General features: G+C 43.7%; 1 long non-coding RNA gene and 1 pseudogene across 1 annotated transcript; one reads left to right on the plus strand and one right to left on the minus strand.

The window, feature by feature from the left end:
• The first annotated feature begins 942 nt into the window (after window positions 1-942).
• On the plus strand, window positions 943-17,497 carry LOC115893501. The gene is made up of 3 exons (XR_004053517.1): window positions 943-1,243; window positions 11,051-11,220; window positions 17,089-17,497. It is a non-coding gene; the product is annotated as an uncharacterized LOC115893501 (long non-coding RNA).
• On the minus strand, window positions 8,513-8,712 carry LOC115893816 (annotated as a pseudogene).
• Window positions 17,498-23,196: the final 5,699 nt, after the last annotated feature.

A 23,196-nucleotide genomic window follows, 5' to 3' on the forward strand; every position in this document is an offset into this window, starting at 1 on the left:
ATTTAAATTTAAACTTAAATTGCCACACGGACTAATGGCTACCCTATTGGACAGTGCAGGTCTCCAGCAGTCTCAGCCTTTTGAAACTCATTGAAAGCCATGATCCTCTTCCAGAAAAATGCACATACAGCTACTGACACCGGTGCTTGATTAAAGAGTCGGAGGGTTCATGGATCTTTTGAAGCCCCACCTATGAACCCCAGGTTAAGAATCCCTAGAAGGCTGGGCACGGTGTCTCATGCCTGTAATTCCAGCACTTTGGGAGGCGGAGCCAGGTAGATCACCTGAGGTCAGGAGTTCGAGACCAGCCTGGCCAATATGGTGAACCCCCGTCTCTACTAAAAATACAAAAATTAGCCGGCCGAAGTGGCAGGCGCCTGCAATCCCAGCTACTCGGAGGCTGGCGCAGGAGAATCGCTTGAACCTGGGAGTGGAAGGTTGCGGTGAGCCGAGATTATGCCATTGCACTCCAGCCTGGGAAACAAGAGAGAAACTCCATCTCCAAAAAAAAAAAAAAAAAAAAAGAAACCCTAGAAAACTGAAACCATAGTTGAACCATGACAGCTAGATAGCTGTACTCCCAGAAATTTCCTCCATCTTGCCCTGCCTCCCACCTCCATCCCTGATGTTTTCAAAAAGGATGTCCTTCTTGCCCTTGCAATAAAGATGTCATTGCAGCATAGATCCAAGTCCCTTTCTTGTGACGCCCTCTTTCAGTCAATTAATAAATCATTACTGTCTTCCTACTACAGCCTAAGCACTGGACTGGGTGCTGAGGATACAATGGGGAACAAGATAGCCATAGTGTCTGCAGAGCTGTAGCGTATATGAACGGATGTTCGTTCGTTCATTCGTTCCATAAACAGCATCTGCTAAATATCAGGCTATGCTGGATTCTGGCTGAGATCCGTGGATCACAAGTCAGCATGACAAGGTCCTGTATGAGCTAGCAGAGGACAGCTCCGCGTTTAAGGCAATGTCTTTGTGACCCTGTACATCCCTACTGGCGGGCAGTGAGAGATGGGAATCCAGTCCTTGAATCCCCGCTTCCCTTCCTAGTCCCCTTCCTTCCCTTGGATCCCCTGCCCCGCTTCCCACCAGCTGACTTTGCATGGGACAAGAAGTACTGTGCCTGAGACCAGACATGCTTCCCACAGCCAGCCTCGAAGCCTGAATTTCTAGCAATAGAGGAGCATTACCTTGGGCGTGTAAGAGCTCCCTGCTGAAATGCAAGTGTCCTAAGGTAGGCGGCTTGGTACCTTCTGTGCTCATCAGGCAAGCAGGATATGAATTGTTGAGTGAGTGAGGGAGAAGTAGGAGTGGGAGGAGGAGCGGGGAGAAAAAGATCGGAGCTAGAAAAAGAAGGGGACTAGGAAGGGAACGGGAAAGCGAGTGGAGACTGGTGACAGTTTTTGCATATTCACAACTTTGGCCACAGGCTGGCCTGGGTCCCTGGGATTGGTCCAGACTCTCCGAAACGGCATTATCTTTTGCCCTTGTTATAGTTGGCTTCCTGCCAGACACTGGTGGTTTCCAACAGTTAGACTGTTTCAGAGGTAGTCTTGGCTCCTGTGGGAATTACCAGAGAATTCTAGCACTGCTGTGAATCCGGAAGAATTTACATAACTTCCCCTGGGCTTGCCTACACTTTTTTCCTTTATGTTTATTTTCATCTCTCCACCCTACCATAAGAGTTTAAGTCCTCCCAACCAAAGGACCAGGAAGGGTGATGGAACAGAATAGTCAAGGTATTGCATTGTGTAATTGCTTTCTTTCATTTTCAAAGTCGTTTTGCGTCTCCCCCCATGTGTATGTTTGGGAAGAGTGACTAAGTGCATTGACATGTCTTAGGTCTTAGGTTAACCTCCATTCTTGATGAAGCAGAGGAACCAGAACAAGAGAAGTAACATTTAGCAGAGGGTTGAATCAGTGAAAAGGAAAAGGGAGTTTTTAATGGGTAAACTGATCAGCTTAGGGTATGCTGGTCTCCTGCCTCTGGCTGAAAGTAGCGCCATCAACTACAACAAAAATCCAACTAGAAGTTACTGAAACAAGAAGAAAACTTTAGCATCTCATGTAACAAGAAGTCATGAGTTATATCAGTTTTAGATTGGTTAATGCCAGTGGTTTCAGGATATCATCAAGGAATCAGGTTTTTTTTTTTTGTTTTTGTTTTTGTTTCTCTCTCAGAAACAGTGGGGGAAAGGAATGTTCTCTCCTGTTCTTTGAAAAATAAGCTTTCCCAGCAGACTTTCCCTCATATCTCATTGGCCAGAATTGTGTCATGTGCCTATGCAGGATCCACTGACAGGCAAGGGGAATAGAAATTCCTTGATTGATTTCACCCAATCAAGACTCACTCCTAGGGGCTGGAAAGCACTGTATACAGCATCCTCTGAAGCACATGATTAGAGTTCTGTGGGAGAGAAAGAACAAGCCACATAGCTGTGTCTGCCACAAGTTTAAAAGCACTTTGAAGCCAGGAGCGGTGGCTCACGCCTGTAATCCCAGCACTTTGGTAGGCCGAGGGGGGCAGATCATGAGGTCAGGAGATTGAGATCATCCTGGCTAACACGGTGAAACCCCGTCTCTACTAAAAATACAAAAAGTTAGCCGGGCGTGGTGGCAGGCACCTGTAGTCCCAGCTACTTGGGAGGCTGAGGCAGGAGAATGGTGTGAATCCGGGAGGCGGAGCTTGCAGTGAGCCGAGATCGTGCCACTGCACTCCAGTCTGGGCGACAGCGAGACTCCGTCAAAAGAAAAAAAAAGAAAGAAAGAAAGAAAGAAAGAAAGAAAGAAAGAAAGAAGGAAGGAAGGAAGGAAGGAAGGAAGGAAGGAAGGAAGGAAGGAAGGAAGGAAGGAAGGAAGGAAGGAAGGAAGGAAGGAAGGAAGGAAGGAAAGAAGAAAGAAAGAAAGAAAGAAAGAAAGAAAGAAAGAAAGAAAGAAAGAAAGAAAAAGAAAGAAAAGAAAGAAAAGCACTTTGAGCATCTCTACCTCCCTCCTGTTTCTCCACCATTCAAAATTACATGAACTTTTCACGTCCCAACTGAAATGTCACCTTCTCCATGAAGTTTTCCCTTATGCCTTAAATCAGAATTTATTATTTCTTCATCAATATGCCCAGAGCCTTTGTATCTCACATACTTTTCACAGTCAGCTTTGTATTAATTTTTCTTCCCTCCTAATTCTGAATTCCTTGAGAGAAATGATCACAGCTGATTCATGTCTATGTTCATCAATCCAGGGCCTAGCATGTTTACTGCCTTCTGGCAGAAGTTGATCGCCATAAGACGGATTTATTGTGAGGCTAAGACCATATTCTTTTGGCTCACCACTGTATACTCAACCTAGCATAGTGCCTGGCTCATAGTAGGTGCCCCTAAGATATCTTGAATGAATGATAAAATAATAATAGCTACTAACTTCTGCTTCTGGTCAAGATGGAGTAAAGGAGGGACTGGATTTATCCTCCCATTTGAAACAAACAAACAAACAAACAAAATATATGAAACAACAGTTTTCAAGGCACTGGACACCAGGCAATGAACGACATTGGAAACAAACTAGGTGAGTCCTAGGATTACCCCAGAATTACTTTGGCAGAGTTGCCAGGTCACTGTGCAGAGAGGGAGAACTAACATGGATTCAGGCAGACTCCTGAAGTTGAAAAGACAGAGTTGAGTGTCCAGAGAGACCAAGTCAGCCATGGTTCTACAGAGAGAGTTCCAGAGAGAAGATGGCTGCACAGAGAGAGAATCCCAGAGTTCCACAGAGGATCCCCTTGGCCATTCAGCAAAGTGGTGAACAGTGCATGCATGTGAGGCTGAGGAATGAGCCATCTGAAAGGATGGTGGGTGCCAGGCATGGTACCTGTTCCTACCAGTCAAACTGGAAAAACTCATCATTCGTGGGGCACTGGGTACTTAGTAAGGTCTTGCCTCAGTGGTGGGGAATAATTAACCCTAGACTGAGCACTGCTCCAGAAAATGCCTCTCAAAGCACAAAGGCAAGACCTGAAAAGCTCAAGAAAACATACAGGAATACAAAAAAAAAAAAAAAAAAAAAAAAAAAAAAAAAAAAAAAAAAAAAAAAATCCAGCACCCAGCAAGGTGAGATTCACAATTTGTATTATCCAATCAAAGACACAACAAGGCAGGAAAACACAGCAAGGAGAATAATCGGTCTGTAAAAACTGACCCAGAACTGACACAGATGTTAGAATTAACAGAGAAGAACATCAAAACAATTATTGTAATTGTGTTAAATGTTTTAAAAGTTCGGAAGAGCCAGAGAAAATACAAAAAAGACACAAATTGAAAGCCTAGATATTAAAACTTTGAAATCTGGGATGAAAAATGCACCATATAAGATTAGCAGAAAGTTAGATATTGCAGAAGACAAATTTTTTAAATAATTAAATAGTTTATTGAATAAATACAATAGCAAAGAATGCATTCAAATGCTTTCTAAAAAATCAATTTTAAAGGCCTTTCTATTCAGGCTAATGATAAAGGCAGTAATGGCAGATGTGCTAGTTTAACATAATTGGCTTATTTCAGACAGCACTTTTATCTTTTAGTCCACAAGTATATTATTAAATGATAGAGAACATCTAATGCAACCATTTCCATGGGAATAGGAAATACATTTCTAAGAAAGAAAGATGTTACAAACCCCACCTTTTATACCCACACCCACAGTCTAACTCTAAAGAAGATAAAAACCAATGACTTTCTTCACAAGAGCTCACGAATAATGTCACTTTGCTATCAAAATCTGTATCTCTGATCCATTTTGAGCATTGAGACAAGATTCAAATATTCCCAAAGAAAGAAACACAAGGCACATTGTGATCACTTATTCAGCAACAGCGAGCACTGCATCCAAAACTGTCTCACTTAGGAATGAAATAAGGTCAGTCACATGCGTGGACATCTCTTCTGCTATAGTATCGTAGAAAGTCTCAGTGTCGTGAACAATCTATTTGTCTTCTTCAGTAACAGTTTATATCCACACCTTTCCTCCCAAATTAACCCCCTCTGCCAATTCTTTATTCTAATTGTGTGCTGTCTCACTTATGATTCCACATCCTAAAGTATGTCAATGCCATTTCTGAGTGCCATCTTGCCATCAACTGCTGCTGTCGACTCCTGTGAATACAGTTTTCACAATTGGTGGGTAGATCACAGTTTGTAACCAAAGACACTCATTGTTCATTCATCCCACGAGCCGACAAGCCATTAGTGATCACAACACAGCTGGACCCTGATCAGAAATCCCTCAAGCTAACATGTTTTTCCTTCTAGTCCATATCATGATGCAGAGCAGGAACTGTGAAGTCCCTGGTGTGCGTTTTCTCAGTGAGCCTGCTCACCTTGTGTCTTGCACTGATAAAAATCATAGCCTGTGTAATGGTCAGGGTTTCGTGGAAGTCACAAAGCATATCTAACTTTCATTCCTACAGTATTTCAAAGAGAAAGGTAACAGTTATTTAGTTTTCAACTTTCTTTTGTTAGATATTCATTCTGTTAGGTCTACTGATACATTGCACCAAATCTTAAGACAAAGATAACTAAAGAAAGAGGTCCCCCAGTCTTTACAATCAGAAGAAAATATTAATGAACTTGGAGGCAGAGCAAGAGAAACTGGCCTAAGTAAAAGACTCAGATAAGAATGAATTTTAAAAATTAAAGAGCATTAGTTATCTCTGGGACAAACTTAAATTTCTGTCTTCCTTGAGTTGCTGTGCCTACTGCAGGAGGGAGGGGCTGAAGATGTGTTGGTTGGTAGAGTCTCCAGGGAGGTAGGACTATCCCACTGAACCCAGGAAGTGGGATGTGCCACCTGGAATTATATATATAATTCGACTCTGTGAAGGGGAAGCAAAAAATATACATATTTGAAAAAAATGATGTGAAAAATATCTCCAAACTTTATGAAAATTATAATCTGCAGATCCAAGAAGCTCAATAAACTCCAAGTTCAAGAAACACGAAGAAAACTCCACTAAGGCATCTCATAAACAAATTGCTTAAAACCAGTGATAAAGGGAAGATCTTAAAAACAGCCAGAGAAAAAAGTTAGGAATCTATTGTCAGTGTAACAAACATAGCAACTTTGATATCTTAAAACAAGTTATTTTTATTTCTGGTGCTATTGACTGAACTGTGTCACCCCAAGTTTCATATGTCGAAGTGTTAACACTGCCTCTCCTCTGCCCTCTGTGACTGTATTTGGAGACAGAGTCTTTAGGAAGTAATTAAGGTTAAATGTGCGGTCACGACAACTCATGCCTGTAATCCCAGCACTTTGGGAGGCTGAGCCAGGAGGATCACTTGAGCCCAGGAGTTGGAGACCAGCCTGGGCAACATGGAGAAATCCTGTTTCTACAATAAATAAATAAATAAATAAAATTACAGGCCTGTAATCCCAGCACTTTGGGAGGCTGAGGCAGGAGGATCGCTTGAGCCCAGGAGTTGGAGACCAGCCTGGGCAACATGGAGAAACCCTGTTTCTACAAAAAAAAAAAAAAAAAAAAAAAAAAATTACAGGCATGCTGATGCACACCTGTGGTCCCAGCTAGTCGTGAGGCTGAGGTGGGAGGATTGCATGGGAGCATGTGAGGAAATTGTGAGAAAGTGGCTATCTGCAAGCCGGGAAGCAAACCGTCACCAAAAGCCAACCATGCTGGCACCTTGGTCTCAAACTTTCGGCCTCCAGAACTGTGAGAAAATACTTTTCTGCTGTTTAAGCCACCCTGCCCGTGGTATTTTGTTATGCCAAACAGAGCAGACCAATACACCTGGTAATTATATTTCATAATTGTCCATGGCCCTGGTACACCCAGGCTATGTGTAGATGGAGAAGTGGATACCAGTTGAAAGGGAGCCTAAAAATGCAAGAAAGAGAGGGTAACTGATAAAGCACTGTCCTAGATCTATAGAGCCCTTTGGAAATTAAAAGAAAGCTAGGGACTCTCACCTAAAAATTGACATAAAGATTCTGCATTGCCTTCTGAAGATTTGTAGATTACCTGCAGGGCCTCATGGACTCCTCATGATCCCCTGGATCTGAACTGAAATAATCACTGTCCTAGGGAAAACCAGTTGGGTTAGGATCGAGAGCTTGGCTGGAGATAGGGGGTGAGGAGGGTGATACACTGGAAATAAACAGCAGGGAGATATTTAGAGGTAGATGCAAGGGCAGTTGTTGGGCATGGTCTGAGTCAATACTGCCACAGAGTATGAGGAGGGTAGGGCAGGAGTGCTGGGGCATAAAAGTGTTGAAAAGATTAAGATCTACTCGAATTCAGGAAAAGGATAAGGAAGTAGGAATGAAGAAAAGAAGTGAGTGTTTTAGGGACAGCAAGCTGGGATCAGATTATATGATTCCATGAGACCCCATCAGCCTGATGGGTAATTTTCACCAGCTCTTTGAGGAGGGTTTTAGCAACAGCAGCAGTAGTGGCAGGAAAAAAAAAATATTTGGGATTGATTGCAAATTGAAAACTGGTAAAGAGAGTGCAGGGACGGATCTACTTGCTTTAAACTAGGATTTATTTTAGGTGAAAGGCTAACTGCAAATGATGGATAAGAAAGAGGAATAATGAGAGAGAGAGGAAAAGAAAGAAAGAGAAAAATAGAGAGAGCAAGGAAGGAGGAAATGCAGGCTGGCAGGCAGGAAGTTCTTTTATCCTTTATAAGGATTAAGGTGGTAGCTATCCTTGTCCTGCCCTGGGGCATTGAATTTCTTACTCTGAATATATGAAATTTGACTTCCTGTTAGTAGGAAACTTTAAAAAGTCTCTTTTGTTTTCCCAAGGGTCATAACTAACCTCTGTCGGCAGGTAGTTACTGGGAAGGCTCTACTCTACTGGTAGGACAGTAGGGATCCACAGTGACCCCAACCCTTGCCTTCTCTGAGGTAGAGGAGCTTTAAGGCTTCCCTGGCTCTGTGTGGGCTGGAAAGATGAAGCCACTGCCAACAACAGAGTTCGGGGTTACCATTGGGATCAGACAGGTGGATTCTGCTACCTGCAATCTTTAGTGAATCCTGGCTGAGCCGATGTTATCAAGTCTCCTGCACAGGATGCTACAAGAGCTGATAATGACTTTATCCACAAAAAGTACTTGAAACACACTCAGGGTTGTTATGGATAAACTAAAAGATTTTAAATTTTTTAAATGTTGTACTCTATGGAAAAGATTTTTTTTCTCCCCTTTGAAAATTGTACAAGTGACACATGTTCCTATAGAATAACTCTAAAACACAGATAAACAACAAATGAAAATCACCCCAAATCCTACCATTTGGAAATAACCACTTTCAGCATCTTGTGTATCAGACCCAACTCATTCATATGCAAATGTATAAACATATGTTTTATGAAAGTGGTGTCATACTACATACATTTTTTGCAACCCGCTTCCCATTCCTCCTACAATTTCTCAGTCTATTGTGAACATTTCAAGTCAATATACATCTGCATCAGAATTCTTTTTTTTTTTTTTTAACCACCCAAACTGCATCCTCTCCTTATTCTCCTGGAAGAGAACAGTCAAAAATGGCTGTTCTAGTGATGCAATACCAAGAGCCGGCTTCAGGCTGAAGGAATAATGTTGTGCCTTCTCCTTGTGGTGTCCTGTGCTCTACATGTTCAGATAAACTTCTTTAGTAATGAACTATAGAAATGATCCCTGAAAGTATAGTCTTTGTATCAGCTTTCTTAATTGCTGCAAGGTATTGCACCATTCCTTAGCTGCTGGATGTTTAAACCGCGTTTGTTTCCAGTTATCCATTGACATACTGATTCCTTGTAATGAACAACCTCAATAATTTCACTGACGTGCAAGAATAAACTGTATCGTTTACAAGTGTGCTGGGTCTTAGTTGACCTGGGCTCAGCTTGGCTGATCTCTGCTGGGCTGGGCTCACTCATGCCTCTGCGGTCAGCTGCTGTTGGCTGGGCAGTCTTCCTCGTTTTCACTATGCTCTCTTACAAGCTTGGGACTGGTTGGCTATTGGCTCTGCTAGGATGGCCACAGCTGGGATAACTAGGACAATTTGGCTGTCCCAGGTGAGTTATACTCCAGGAGGCTAGCCCAGGCATGTGCTCATGGCCTCTCAGCAGAGCAAGGCCTAAGCAGAAATGTGCAAGTGCTTTTGTAAAGATCTGCTGTGTCACATTTGCTCACATCCTGTTGGCCAAAGCAAGCCATGCGCTAGTGACAGAGTGGACTTACGGGGCAAACAATGTGAACACAGGGAGGGGTGGAGAATGATGTATTAGTCAGGGTTCTCTGCAGGGACAGAACTAATAGGATAGAGGTATATATGAAAGGGAGTTTACTAAGGAGTATTGACTCACACCATCACAAGGTGAAGTCCCACAATAGGCTGTCTTCAAGCTGAGGAGCAGGGAAGCTAGTCTGAGTCCCCAAACCTCAAAGGTAGGGAAGCCGACAGTGTAGCCTTCAGTCAGTGGCTGAAGGCTTGAGAGCCCCTGGCAAACCACCGGTGTAGGTCCAAGAGTCCAAAAGCTGCAGAACTTGGAGTTCAGTGTTCAAGGGCAGGAAGCATCCAGCATGGGAAAAAGATGAAGGCCAGGCGACTCAGCAAGTCTAGTCCTTCCATGTTCCTCTGCCTGCTTTTATTCTAGCAGCTTTTCCTCCCAGACAAAAGGATGGGTTGGATTTCCCTAGGGGAAGACATTTAGCTGAGATTGGAAGTGAAAGAAACTAGAATATGTCATCCCAAAATATGCTTCTTTGACATAAATATTTTTGAGCAAAAGGCAATTAAGAAGCAGCAAACAGAGGGAAAGCTCTTTCTATCCTCCTCCGCTTTTCCACCTAAAGACAGGATATAAATTCTCCTCTACTGGGAACAGCTGTTATCCACTCAGATATGGCACAGGAGCAATCTGGAAACAAACCTTACTCCATTGCTTTACCCCCATATATTTGCCTTCCCACAGTTTCCCACCTCTGGAAACCTACAACTGCTTTCCTTTGTCTTGTCACTTTTCTAAAATTTATTGTTCTTTGTTGAAGATGCTGCATAAGCCAGAGTTCTAAGCCACTGCTTGGAGTTACCTTTGTGAACAGAAAATTTCTGGACCTTCAAAATTGATTATGCCAAAGGGAAAAGTTAAGCCTTGGAAATGGAGTCATATAACATGCTTGTTTTTCTTCTCTGATGCATGGCTGTTTCTTCCTGACTTTTGTGTTGAGAGTTATATATTTTTTTTTTTTTTTTTTTTTTGAGGCGGAGTCTCGCTCTGTGCCCGGGCTGGAGTGCAGTGGCCAGATCTCAGCTCACTGCAAGCTCCGCTTCCTGGATTTACGCCATTCTCCTGCCTCAGCCTCCCGAGTAGCTGGGACTACAGGCGCCCGCCACCTCGCCCGGCTAGTTTTTGTATTTTTAGTAGAGACGAGGTTTCACCGTGTTAGCCAGGATGGTCTCGATCTCCTGACCTCGTGATCCGCCCGTCTCGGCCTCCCAAAGTGCTGGGATTACAGGCTTGAGCCACCGCGCCCGGCCCGAGAGTTATATTTTACTAGACTTTCTGTTCTTCATTCAAACCTAGACTAAATGACTTCGGAGACAGAGATCCTTGTGACTGTTACCTCTTCTCGACAGAATGTTAAGCAAACTCCTTAGAGCGTAATTAAGAGTAGCCAGTCAATCTTATATCTCTATGTTAGCCTTTGGATGGAAAATACTGTAATTCTGTTCAGTGCCTCCAGTTTTGTCTGTATAAATGATCTTCACCTTTCCCCACACTGAGAATAGCGGTCACTATTCTTTGGTGTCCATGTCTCCTGGGATGACCAACCTCACATTTTTTACTTAAATCAATTCATTTGAACTGGATCCTGAGCCTTGTGGTTACGTTAGGTTGACACCTTTTATTGAAGTTTCTCCCTTGTGATGTGCACTGCACATGTTAATAAACTTGCTTGTTTTTCCCTTGTTAATCTGTTGCTAACAGGAGTCTGTCCCAAGTACAAATATATGAGGGTTAAAGAGAGATTAAATTTCCTCCCAGACAGATGGACGAGTTGGATTTCCCTAGAAGAAGGCATTCTTCGGGCGGGGCAAGCATGTGCAAGGACTGTGACAGAAGGAAGCAGGTGCAGACAAGGATGTGAAGACGGCTGCAGCTGCAGTGGAGAGAGTTCAGAGAAGCTGGAGTGAGATCACCTGGAGAGGTATAAGGTAGAGGACACTGGATGTGCCTCCCTAGCAGTGCCTACACCCTTCTTCCTTCCAACAGAATCCCTGTTTTGTTCAGGAATCCATACGTCCCCTAACACAGCTTTCTGCATCAGGTGATGCTAACTTCACTCCCAGTTCCAGGTAGTAATTCCTCTCCCAGTTTATTAGTCCATTTTCACCTGCTGATAAAGACATACCTGAGGCTGGGTAATTTATAAAGAAAAAGAGGTTTAATGGACTCACAGTTTCACATGGCTGAGGAGGCCTCACAATCATGGTGGAAGAGCAAGGGATGTCTTGCACGGTGGCAGGCAAGAGAAGAGCTTGTACAGGGGAACTCCCTTTTATAAAACCATCAGATCTCGTGAGATTTATTCACTATCATGAGAACAGCATGGGAAAGATCCACCCCCATGATTCAATTACCTCCCACAACATGTGGGAATCGTGGGAGCTACAATTCAAGATAAAATTTGGGTGGGGACAGAGCGAAACCATATCACACAGTGATTGGTTTAGTTATAAGGGTGGGCCCCAATTCTGGCAAAAGAGAAATTAAGGAAAGTTTCACAGGGGACTTCCAAAAAACGTTTCCTCACTCTCAAGAACAAGTCACAAGAAAAGATGGCCCCTATGTGTTCCCCTGAGTGTTGTGAAATCTGGATGTGAAGCCTGGGCCTACTGCAGCTATCTTCCCCTCTCAGGAGGAAGCCAGCACCGAGGATGGCAGAATAGCCGTATGGAAAGAATCTTTCTCCTTGATAAAGGTTGGGTTGCTGAATCAGTCTGCCCTAAAGGCCACCCTACCTCAGGACTTCTGTTCTATGAGATATTAGAATTCCTTATCGTTCAAGCAAGGTTGAGTTTGAGTTTCTGTTACTTGCGTCAAAATGCTGTAGAGGATAGACTGAGTTCCTGATATGGTTTGGCTGTGTCCCCACCCAAATCTCATCTTGAATTATAGCTCCCATAATTCCCACATGTTGTGGGAGGGACCCAGTGGGAGATAATTGAATCATGGGAGCTGTTTCTCCCATACTGTTCTTGTGGGATTGAATAAGTCTCATGAGATCTGATATTTTATAAGGGGAAACCCCTTTCACTTGGCTCTCATTCTCTGTCTTGCCTGCTGCCATGTGAGACATGCCTTTCGCCTTCCACCATGATTGTGAGGCCTCCCCAGCCATGTGGAACTGTAAGCCATTAAACCTCTTTTTCCTTATAAGTTACCCAGTCTTGGGTATGTCTTTATAAGTAGTGTGAAAATGGACTAATACAGTTTCCTATTTATGTTGTAAGCTATGCTAAGGGTTTTGTTTTGTTTTGTTTTTTCTTTTTTTTTAATCCCAAAAATCAATGAAAAGTGATGAGAGAGTTTTAAGCAGAGGACGTAATTCACATATTCACTCTTGCTGCTGTGTGGAGAGCAGTTCTAGGAGGCAAGAGTGGATGAAGGGAGACCTGTTAGCAGACCTTTCCTTTAGGAAGAGAATATGGAGTATCTGCCTTGGGCCCCACACTTGAGGTGAGAGGCTGCAAAATGCATATCTTTTTAATGAACCATCATTAAAATTCAATTTTGAGTTTCCGTTTTTAACAGTATCTCCCAAAGCCAATAAAAGATGCCAGTGCCAGTACAGAGTAGCTCCCTTTTAAGGGCCAGTACTTTGGATAAACTCTGCACTGGCTTGAGTTGCCATGGGTACCATATTCTTCTAGGGATAGCCCCAGAGGGTGGCCTGGATAGAGGGTGACAGCAGTGGAGGTGGGGAAGAGTGGGCAGAAACATTTTAGAAGTAATATTTTGGTGATAGAATTAATAGACTCAGTCAGAGAGAGAGAGAGAGAAAGAGATGACCCTCAAGTTTCTGTGTAAGTGGAGGCAGTGAGGATGCCATTAGGTGAAATGAAGAAATCTGTAAGGGGCCCAGTTTGGGGAAGGGGTCGATTCTGAGTTTAGTTGAACATGTTAATATGCCTTTGGAATATTCAAGAAGAGGTTTCTAGAAGGTGGGATATGGTGCTCAGAGGACAGTTTTGGGTTGGAGTGAATAATACTTTAGTCATGCCCATTTTAGGAATTAATTGAAATCATGGACCTCCATGTGAAAGGGCTTTGGGAGAGAAGAGGCTTGGAAGAGAAGAAATCTAGGACCAGGCCTGGAGGACTGGGCAGAGGAAGATGGGGCCTATGAAGACCACTGAGAGGTTTTTGTCAGAGAGGTAGAAAAGGAACAGAAAAGTGACTTGTTATGGGAGCAAGGGGTCAGAGTATTTCGAAAATCAGATAACTCACTGAGGTGGTGATAATTGTTGAAAAGTCAAAGGAGAAGTGTGATAGTCTCCAAAGATGGTCCCAGGGAACTATGCCTGCTGAAATTCATACTTTCGTGTAGTGCCCCCAACACTGAAGGGGGGCAGGACCCGTTCGTTCAATCACTAGACCGAAGCAGAGGGGACACTACGTGGCTATCAAGGTCACAGAAATCCTTGCAACATCCACCTTGGTCTCTTGAAATACTTTCTCAGTGCGATGCCAGCCCCCATGTAAGAGGTCTGTTTACTCATAAACCCCCATGTTGTGAGGAAGCCCAAACTACCATGTGAAGGTGAAGGTACCCTGTGTAAGGGCAAGGAGAGTGAGGGAGAGATCCCAGGCCCCAGTTGTTCCTGAGATCCAACCTGGATAGCAGCCTTGTGAAGAAAGAAGCCATCTAGGACATGAAGCCTTCAGATGATGCCAGCTCCTTAAGAGGCCCCAAGTGAGAACTCCTCAGCTGATTCCAGTCAATCCATGGAACTATGAGAGACAAAATAAATTCCTGCCTTAAGCTATTGAAGTCTATAACTGCAATAAGATGGAAATTGATCAAAGAAATATCTGCTCGATTCGAAGGAATGGAGGTCATTACTGTTTCTGGGTGTGACAGGAGCAGAAGCCAGATCTGAAGAGAGGGTGAAAGCTGAAGAAATTAAGAAAGCAAACACAGCGGCTTTCTGGAGACTCATTCAGCTATGGATGGGGAGGAGGAAAGTTGGAGCTTGAAGAGGATGTGAGGATGAGGGACAGATTTTCTGAAAGTGGTCTCCACCACGGGAGTATGTTTAAAAGTACTGCCTATGAAGTACTTTTGATTTAAAAAAAAAAAGAAAGAAAAAAGGCAGAAATATGGGGGATAGAGACAAAAGTTATCAGTGCTTTAAGGATGTGATCAGCCAAATCAAGGGTGTGGGATACTCTATGTAACAAATGGCCCAAAAACTCAATGGCATTTAAAAAACATAAAGGCAGGGAGACTATTAGAGGACAAAAATAACTTAAGAGACAAAACAATGAGATACAGTGTAAGAACCTTGCTCGATCTTGATTTGAACACCCCAACTATAAAAAGACATCCTGGAAACAACTGGGAAAATAAAATATGGACTGAGAATTAGGTGATATTAAGGAATCATAGTTATTTATCTGTGATAACGACCTGGAGGTTATGTTTTATAAAATTGGCCCTTATCAATTAGAGATGCATAATGTGATGGCCCAATATATAGACTTTTCTTTAAAATATGGCCAGGCACAATGGCTCGTGCCTGTAATCCCAGCACTTTGGGAGGTGGAGGAAGGTGGACCACCTGAGGTCAGGAGTTCAAGACCAGCCTGGCCAACGTGGTGAAATCCTGTCTCTATTAAAATACAAAAATTAGCTGGGCATAGTGGTGCATGCCTGTAATCCCAGCTACTTGGGAGGCTGAGGCAGGAGAATCTTAGAGCCTGAGAGGCAGAGGTTGCAGTGAGCCGAGATTGTGCCACTGCACTCCCACCTGTGCAACAGAGCAAAATTCTGTCTCCAAAATAAAATAAAATAAATAAAATATATACATTGATAAAACGGTGACAATTGTTGAAGCTGGCTGATGGGTAAGTAGGAGTTCATTTTACTAGTTTCTCTATTTTTGAATGTATTTGAAAATGTTTATAATTTTTATAATAAAAAGTTTATTTTTTTATAATAAAAAGTTTTTAAAACTATATTGAAACACATTATTATTATTAAAAAAAGGATTTAAAGGTAACAATCATGTTAACATTCTATTGTGGTAGCCAGGTATATAGTGTGTCTTCATTGATGTAATAATTCTCCTCCTGGGATATTGGAGAGAATACTCATACTAATTGCCACTAATGATACTCTACAAAGCCAAAAAGAGCCAAGGGGAAGGATTGATTGAAAGGAGGTGACTGAACACCCGGAAGACAGGAGGCATGTTGGTAGTGTAAGGTTCCAAGAAGGAGTTGGGGTGGGATCCTAAGTCAAGGTGAAGGAAGGGGCCCATGTTGGTGGCTGAAAGAGGAGAGACATCTAATTTGGTAGCCTCAAAATCTCAGAGAATTAGAAGTGAGGTCAAGTACAAGAAGATTGGAGGATCAGCAATTAGGACATTTTAGTTTGAAGAGATTTGACAAAGTTATTGAGGGGGATGGGGAGTGTGTTTACTGGAGGAACACAGTAGAATTGCAAGGAAGTTTACAATACTTGCAAGATTTGTTATTGAAACAATGGATCAAGGACTTTAAGCTGGATATGTTGAGAACAATTGAAGGAAAATGCCCATGGACTAAGAGGAAAAAGAGGTGTTGTTAGTGTGGCTACCCTGATGATGTTGACGACTAGAACTACCTCTGCCTGGGCTGACATGTTGGCTCATGCCTGTAATCTTAGCATTTTGGGGGGCCGAGATGGGCGGATAATCTGAGGTTTGGAGTTCGAGACCAGCCTGACCCGTATGGAGAAACCCCATCTCTACTAAAAATACAAAATTAGCTGGATGTGGTGGCACATGCCTGTAATCCCAGCTACTTGGGAGGCTGAGGCAGGAGAATCCCTTGAACCCGGGAGGCAGAGCTTGCGGTGAGCCAAGATTGTGCCATTGCTCTTCAGCCTGGGCAACAAGAGTGAAAATCCACCTCAAAAAAAAAAAAAAAAAAAAAAGAAAGAAAAAAGAACAACTTCCAGAGATTTGGACTTGGTAAGTGTGGAATGGGTATCATTCATCTGTGTGTTTAACAAGGAGTCCAGGTGATACTAATGCAGGTGCACGTGGTTCTTAGACCATACCTTGAGAAACGCTTCCCTGGTGGTTGGATGGACAGTGAAGCCGGCTTGGGGCTGGAGGCCTGTCATTTCCAATGGGAAGTATGCAGGACAGACAAGAGAACATGGATCTATTCGTTATTTTTGGTGGCTCTGTAGTCTTGACCTGATGGATTGCAATTTGGGGGCCCAGTTTGTCCAAATGGATACCTTTGCCAGGGTCCCAGGTGGGCTCAAGCACAAAGGTAGGTGGCCCTGAAAGGAACCCCATCTGTGTTCTTCCTAGGGACTTCTCATTCAAGGACTTTAACCACTGGGGGTTTTGTTGTTTGTTGTTTGTTTTTGCAATTTTTCATTCTAGAAATAAAATTGAGCTTTCAAAATCAAACAACCAATCAACACTGTTGAGATTGGCACATTTGGGCTAATTGTTTTCCTTTTCATTTAGACTTATTACTCACTGTGTGTGAGGTAGCACTTTCAAGTAAATCTTTGGTAATTCCCAGGAATAAAGCAATTGCCTTCATTTCCCAGCAGGGCATACTAAAGTGGGCTCATTTGCAAAGAGAACAGGAATAGCAGTTTTTATAGCTTAAGGCCTGGAAGAAACTGCTTTTTTTCTGACAATCATAATCCACTCATGCTTTAAAAACATGTTTCAAAATCAAAAGGACTCCAAGAGTCTGGGATATGCTAGAAGGATATATTAAGACATAGCTTGTTTGCCAATTCATCTCTAATCTAGATAAATTTACCTCCTATTTCTCCTCTCTTGCAGCTTCCACAGCCACAAACCCGATGAGTTGCCTGGATGTCAAAGAATTGAGGCTGCCTTGAATTAGCAGAAGCAACAGAAATCCAGAGGGAATTGACCTTTTTTCTTTTTTCCCTGGTCTCCACTGTGATTCTCTGATTCAAATTTGCGGTGGCAGAATGAAAGAAAGGCGGGTGCTCCTGGAAGGGAGCACTACAGCAGAGGCCCTGAGGGGAGCAGGTCACGTGGCTGATGTCCCGAAGGCCTGACTGAAGCAGAGCAGAAGCAAGGCTGCCTGGGTTTGGGGGGTGCTGAGCAGAGGGGCTTTGAGTGTTGTCTGGGGAAATCCTGCGCCATTTAAATGAGCCATTTAAATCTGACAGACAAATTGGTGTTTTAAGAAGATTTACCAGGCAGTGATGTGCAGGATGAGGTGGGGGTGGGGCTGAGGCGGGGTTAGGGGAGTGCGATGTTAACAGGGGTAGGAGGAGAATGAAGCTAGGAGAATAAAGATTCTGCTTTGAGTCAACAAACACTTACTAAGCACCTACTGTGTACCTTGCCTTGCACCAGGCACCACCTTCAGGCATGCGCCCTCTCAGTGAATAGAATCAGCATCTGCGCTTTCATCTAAGCCAGAACCTAGTTTCCTTGGTGATGCCTTCCTCTCCCTTTTCTCCCCAATTGATGGAGTTCTCCTGTAATGCCGCCTTTTACCTCTGCCTCCTCTCTCCTTAGAGCCACTGACATCTCTCAGCGGATCCCAAGCCTCCAGTCTGCCCTCTGTAACTCCTCCACCTGGAAGTTATTGCAGTGGGCTGGTGGGGGTGGCCTGAAACATATGGAGGCAGGCCGCCATTGCCAACAGGAACCTTTCAGTGGGCTCCCCACTGTCCTCAGGGAGAAGTCCAAACTCTTTAACAGAAGCTGGAGGCCCTTGATATCTGGGTCCTACTTAGCTCTCCTTTATTTTCAGGGCTCTTGCCCTGAATCTCGCCCTACCTTGAATCTTGTGACTCAGCTGTGCAAAAATACTGTCAGTACCTCCTCTGAAGAGTCACATTCTCTGTCCTCTTCCCTGTGGTGATAATATTCTCCTTTGTACTCCTCTCCACTGACTTATTCTTCAGAATGCATTTAGAGACCCCTTCCTCCCACAGTTCTTCCTGGTTCACAGGTCCCTCCCAGTGACTTCAGGAACGCCGCTCTCCTGGGGCTTACGACATCATATTGTCACTGACTATTCTCCTCTATATGTAAGTTTCCAGAAGGCAGGGACTGCCTCTTCCTCCTCACCCAGCACCCTCCTGACACATACAATGTTCTTAACAAATATTCACCAAATGTGAATGAATAACTTTACCAGAATCTGGGGTGGAGGCAGGAGGGAGGTGGTAATTTACAGATAAAGAAACTGAGATTCAGAGAGCGATTTAATCATTGTTCAAGGCCTCTCAACTTCAAAGCTCAGAATCCACTTCAGGGTGCTGATTTCCTGACCAGGGCTTTTTCTTCCTCTTCGCAGCCACAGAAATGGAGGTCATTAAAGAAAAGAGTCCCGCACAGTGCCTTCCAGTCTGGCTGGTCATTCAGCAAGCTTCCAGTAGGGGCCACTGAGGGAATGAACGCAACAATAGGTGGAGAGTCTTTGATATATTAGGAAGGGAGTTCATAAACTGGAGTATTATTCGGGTTAGAGATTGGAAGGGGCTAGGAGTCCAAATGAACCGTTTTCCAACATAATTTGAACATTCATTTCACTATGTATTATTCAAAACACAAGCCCTCTCTGTTTCTGAAAGCTGAAGGATCTGGTTGCATGTGTTCATTAATCTTTTTTTTTTCTTCACTCCAATAAATGCTCTTTGCCTACCTATTTTTTTTTTTTTTTTGATTGACTGGAAGAACCACATTGCAGAATGATGGATATTATTCATTTAACGCCAACATTTGCTTCTCCCCTAAACTGGCGTTCTGTTTGTGATTGATCAGACTTCTCCCCCATTTAGCACCCATGTAAAACATTGCAAAAGATTGGGTCTGCAGCTCGGATAACATTTTTGCAGCGATCTATTCAAGCCACAGCAGGCATGCCGAGTGGCATGGAAGCTCTTAATGAAACGTCGGCGGATATTAGGGTTTTATGGACTGGAAAACAGTACAAATCAAAGCACTTTGCTTACTGTTTATCTGTTTAGAACATTTTTATTTTCTGAACCTAGCAATGTTCATCTTTTTCATCCAGCATTTTGGTTTGGTTCTTCACATATTGATTTTCCTGTTCACTGGCATGCCCTGATGAACTCAGAGTACTCAGGTGTGCTGTCTATATGAGCATGGGACAGGAACGGGGCAGTGGGGAGCATTCTCTGCCCTGAGACCCCTTAACTCCAAGGATAGGAGAGAGCAGCACTCACTGTCTTTTTTAAAAAGAAAACTTGTCTTTCCCCTGTGTGGTTTTCCCTTGAGCCATCAGGATAGCTAGGCCGATCATTTTAGTATTGTCCCAACCTTCACATACAAATCCTACAGCAAAAGCTGTGTTCTCGCCTTACATTTTATAAGGAGATGTAATAGTCAGGGTCCCAGCATGAAACCAAATCCATCAGGTGGTTTACCCAGGGGTTGGGAAATGTTTTCCATAAAGGACCAGATAGTAAATATTTTTGGCTTTGCAGGCCACATACAGTTTCAGTCACAGGTATGTTTAGACATACCTAAACAATGTACGTGGCTGCATTCCAGTAAAACTTTCTTTGCAAAAGGAGACTGGGAGGGTGGTATTTGGCTTGTGGGCTAAAGTTTGCTAACTCCTGGTTTAAATGAAAAGACTTAAAGGAAAACGTATAGATACCTGGTCAGGGTCAAAGGAACAAACATGGGATGCTGAGATGTCTAGAGACTAGCAGCAGCAGGAGGCTATTACTCCCTCAAAGGCTTATAGACATGGCGTGACCAGCACCCAGAGGGAGTGGGTTCTGGAGAGGCACTAAGGCAAAGAGGATGCAGGGAAGAAATACCCCAACCTCTTCCTCCTCCCTCCTTCAGATCTCCTGCTGGTGCCTCCCGTTGTCTAACTCAGTCAGGGGCCAGCCAGCAAGGGGCTTGGTGTTGGAGTCCTCTGGGGTCAGCATCTTGGAGCACAGAGCAGGTGGAGCCGAGTGGAGAACAGATCAGGGAGGAGGTGGGGTGGATGCAAAAGGAGGCAGAGCCATGTGGAGATGTCTATTTGGGGACTAATTTCTTAGACCCACTCCTTTTTGAAGTGAAATTCAGCGTGACTGGCAGCATCCCTTGACCTTGGCCATGCACCATGACTTTATTCCAAAGAACTAACCGTCCCCCTCAGGGGATAGGTAGATGATCTAATTCGGGCCAATGAGACACAGGCACATAACTTTTTGAGCTGTTGGGAAGTAATCGCTCCATCAAAGGTTTGAACTTTGGCAGCCAACTGAACACGTGGTGGGGCCCTCACCAGGGAAGAGCCTGTGGTCATTATATACAAAGGAAGGCAGAGTGCATGGGGGTGGGAGGAGCCCCGGTCCTGATACTGTCTGTCCCTGAAGCCCTGGATCAAGCTGTACGTGAAATAAACACCTCATTTCTTAACTATGTGAGGCAATGCATTTTCCCCATCCCATCCCCACCTTTTTATATTTTTCTTTTCTTTTGTTTTGTTTTCTTTTTTTTTTTTTTAACCAAGACGAGTTCTCTGTTTCCGGCAACTGAAGGGATCCTGCCTAAGAGAGAAAATCTAAATTTGTCTCTGGAACCAAGGTCTGCCCATTCCGGAGCTGTGTGAACTTCAGATGAGCTACATCTAATCACCAACACATGCAAGAAATAATGATTCTCCTGTGTGCATAAATATTTTCATGTGTGTGTGCAGCTGCATTCAAGCAATGATATTTATTGCTAGCATGTTCATTTCTGAAACACATAAAAAATCTTTCTGAATATCTACGTGGTAGGAACCTCATGTGTCACAAAGCTAATACATAGGTATGGTGAGATAACCATAGCAACCCAGCAGGTTCTGTGAGATCATGTCATGTGAATCACTGCAGCTCAGGGACACTGATGGTACCTGCCTAGGTCTATATTGTTTGGGTGACTTTTCCTTTGCTTGAACAGAGAGCTTCTTACCATGCGACACCTCCCATCAATCAGTAATTCATTCCCCAAATGTTGAATTTTGTGGACCAGTAAAATGTCCAAAATAGAGAACCGGAAGAAAGTTGTCAACTTTTTATTTTGCTCAGTGAGGACATTTAACAAAAGAGATAAAACAAGCAACTACCATCTACTCTCACCCTCATTTTGTGAAAGAAAAGACACTTTCACAGTCTGAAATTACAGAATAAAAGAGAAGCCCTTAAACAGAACCCATTTATCTTTAAGAAAAATGCACGACTTCAGGGATGCTGTCTGGTTGGACGCTTTTGCACAGCTGGCACACCTGGATGAGGGGCACGCAGGGCCCAAATCCAGTTCTCTGCTTGCCAAGCCATGCCCCCTGCACGGGCTGTGTCCACTCTGATGAAGAGGCTTGCTTTTCTTTACACAAAGGTCTCCCTGCTTGCCAAGCCATGTGCTGACAGGACTGTGTTTGCCCAGAAAGGGCAACCTTCTCTAATCTGTGCAAAACACTTTCAGAGCTGGCAGCAGCCCTGCACTACATTGTTCTGCTTTAAAAAATTTCACGGGGGCTGTGCTTTGACCAGTGCCTGGCGCTTAGTAGGTGCTCAATAAATATGTGCTTAATGGATGCTGAATGGCCAACGGGAACTCCATCAAGGACCTATCTGGTCTGCAAGTTGACGTTAGGGGCCATTGTGGTAGTGTGCAGTGAAGCTATGGGAGTCAACTTCACGTAACTTTCTTATCTCATCAGTGTTCAAATGGAAGGGAGTGGAGAGAAAGATAAGAGAAGCCCCTCCTGCTTCTTCCCTCTTTGAGAGGACCATAAGGAAACCAGCCTTGTGCTTGCTATGTGCCTGTTATCTTATTTAACACATTTGGCAGCTCAGGCAACTGAGCCTTTGAAGGGTTAAATAACCTGCTCCAGGTCACCCAGTGGCAGTGAGATTTTGACTGCAAAGTCACCAATGTGTCTGGGATTTGTATAGAGAGTTACCCCAGGTTCTTGCATTCAAGGAGTGCATCTGTGGACGTCTGCCCTGTGTCCCTGGGAACTTGCTCAGCTGTGGTGTTTGTGGTCATTGTCTCCCCATCTCACTTTTCACCACCTCGGTCACTGGCTATCCCTATCAGCTCCCTGCCCCATCCCATCTGGAGTCATGGATACCATGACTAGTTTCTTAGGATACTGTAACAAATGCCCATGCACTTGGTAGCTTAAAACGATTAAAGTTTGTTCTCTCACAGTTCTGGAGGCCAGAAGTCCAATATGAGCTTCACCAGACTGAAATCAAGATGTCGGCACAACTGTACCCTCCAGTTTTTAGGGGGAAATCTGTACTGCTTCCAGTTTCTGGAGCTACATTCTTTGGCCCATGGCCCCTTCCTCCATCTCCAAAGCTAACTGTGGCATCCTCAGATCTCTCTCTGCTTCCATCATCACTGCACCTTCTGATGCAGTGAGCCCGATACCCTGCCTCTCCTTTTTTTAGGGACATGTGATGGCATTCAGGGCCCATCCAGATAAGTCAGAATAACCCCTTCATCTAAAATCTTTAATTTAATAATGTCTCCAAAAACCTAACTGTGTAAAGTAACATTCACCACTTCCAGGGATTGGGACCTGATACCTTTGGCCATTATTTAGTCTACTACAGAGGGTAAGGACCTGCCCAAGATCATACAGCAAGTGTGGGGTTCAAACCCAGGCAGACTCCCTCCAACCCACACTTGTCCTGCTAAAGGGATAACAGACCAAACCATGGTTCATATCAAGTAAGGGATGATTTGACATCCAGACATGGCTATTTGCATGAAGCTATTAAATTGCCTTGAATATTTTTGGAAGTGAAAACTAAATTAACCAACTCACCCCTCTGTGCAGCTAGGCCAGGTCTCTGTCATTTTTTTTTTTAACGGACTTGTGAAGAAACACAAGTTTGTTCTGCTGTTTGTAGCACAGTCATTGGACTTGGGACTATTAATACA

The sequence above is a fragment of the Rhinopithecus roxellana genome, chromosome 15 (assembly GCF_007565055.1).
Source record: "Rhinopithecus roxellana isolate Shanxi Qingling chromosome 15, ASM756505v1, whole genome shotgun sequence".
Lineage (NCBI taxonomy): Eukaryota > Metazoa > Chordata > Mammalia > Primates > Cercopithecidae > Rhinopithecus > Rhinopithecus roxellana.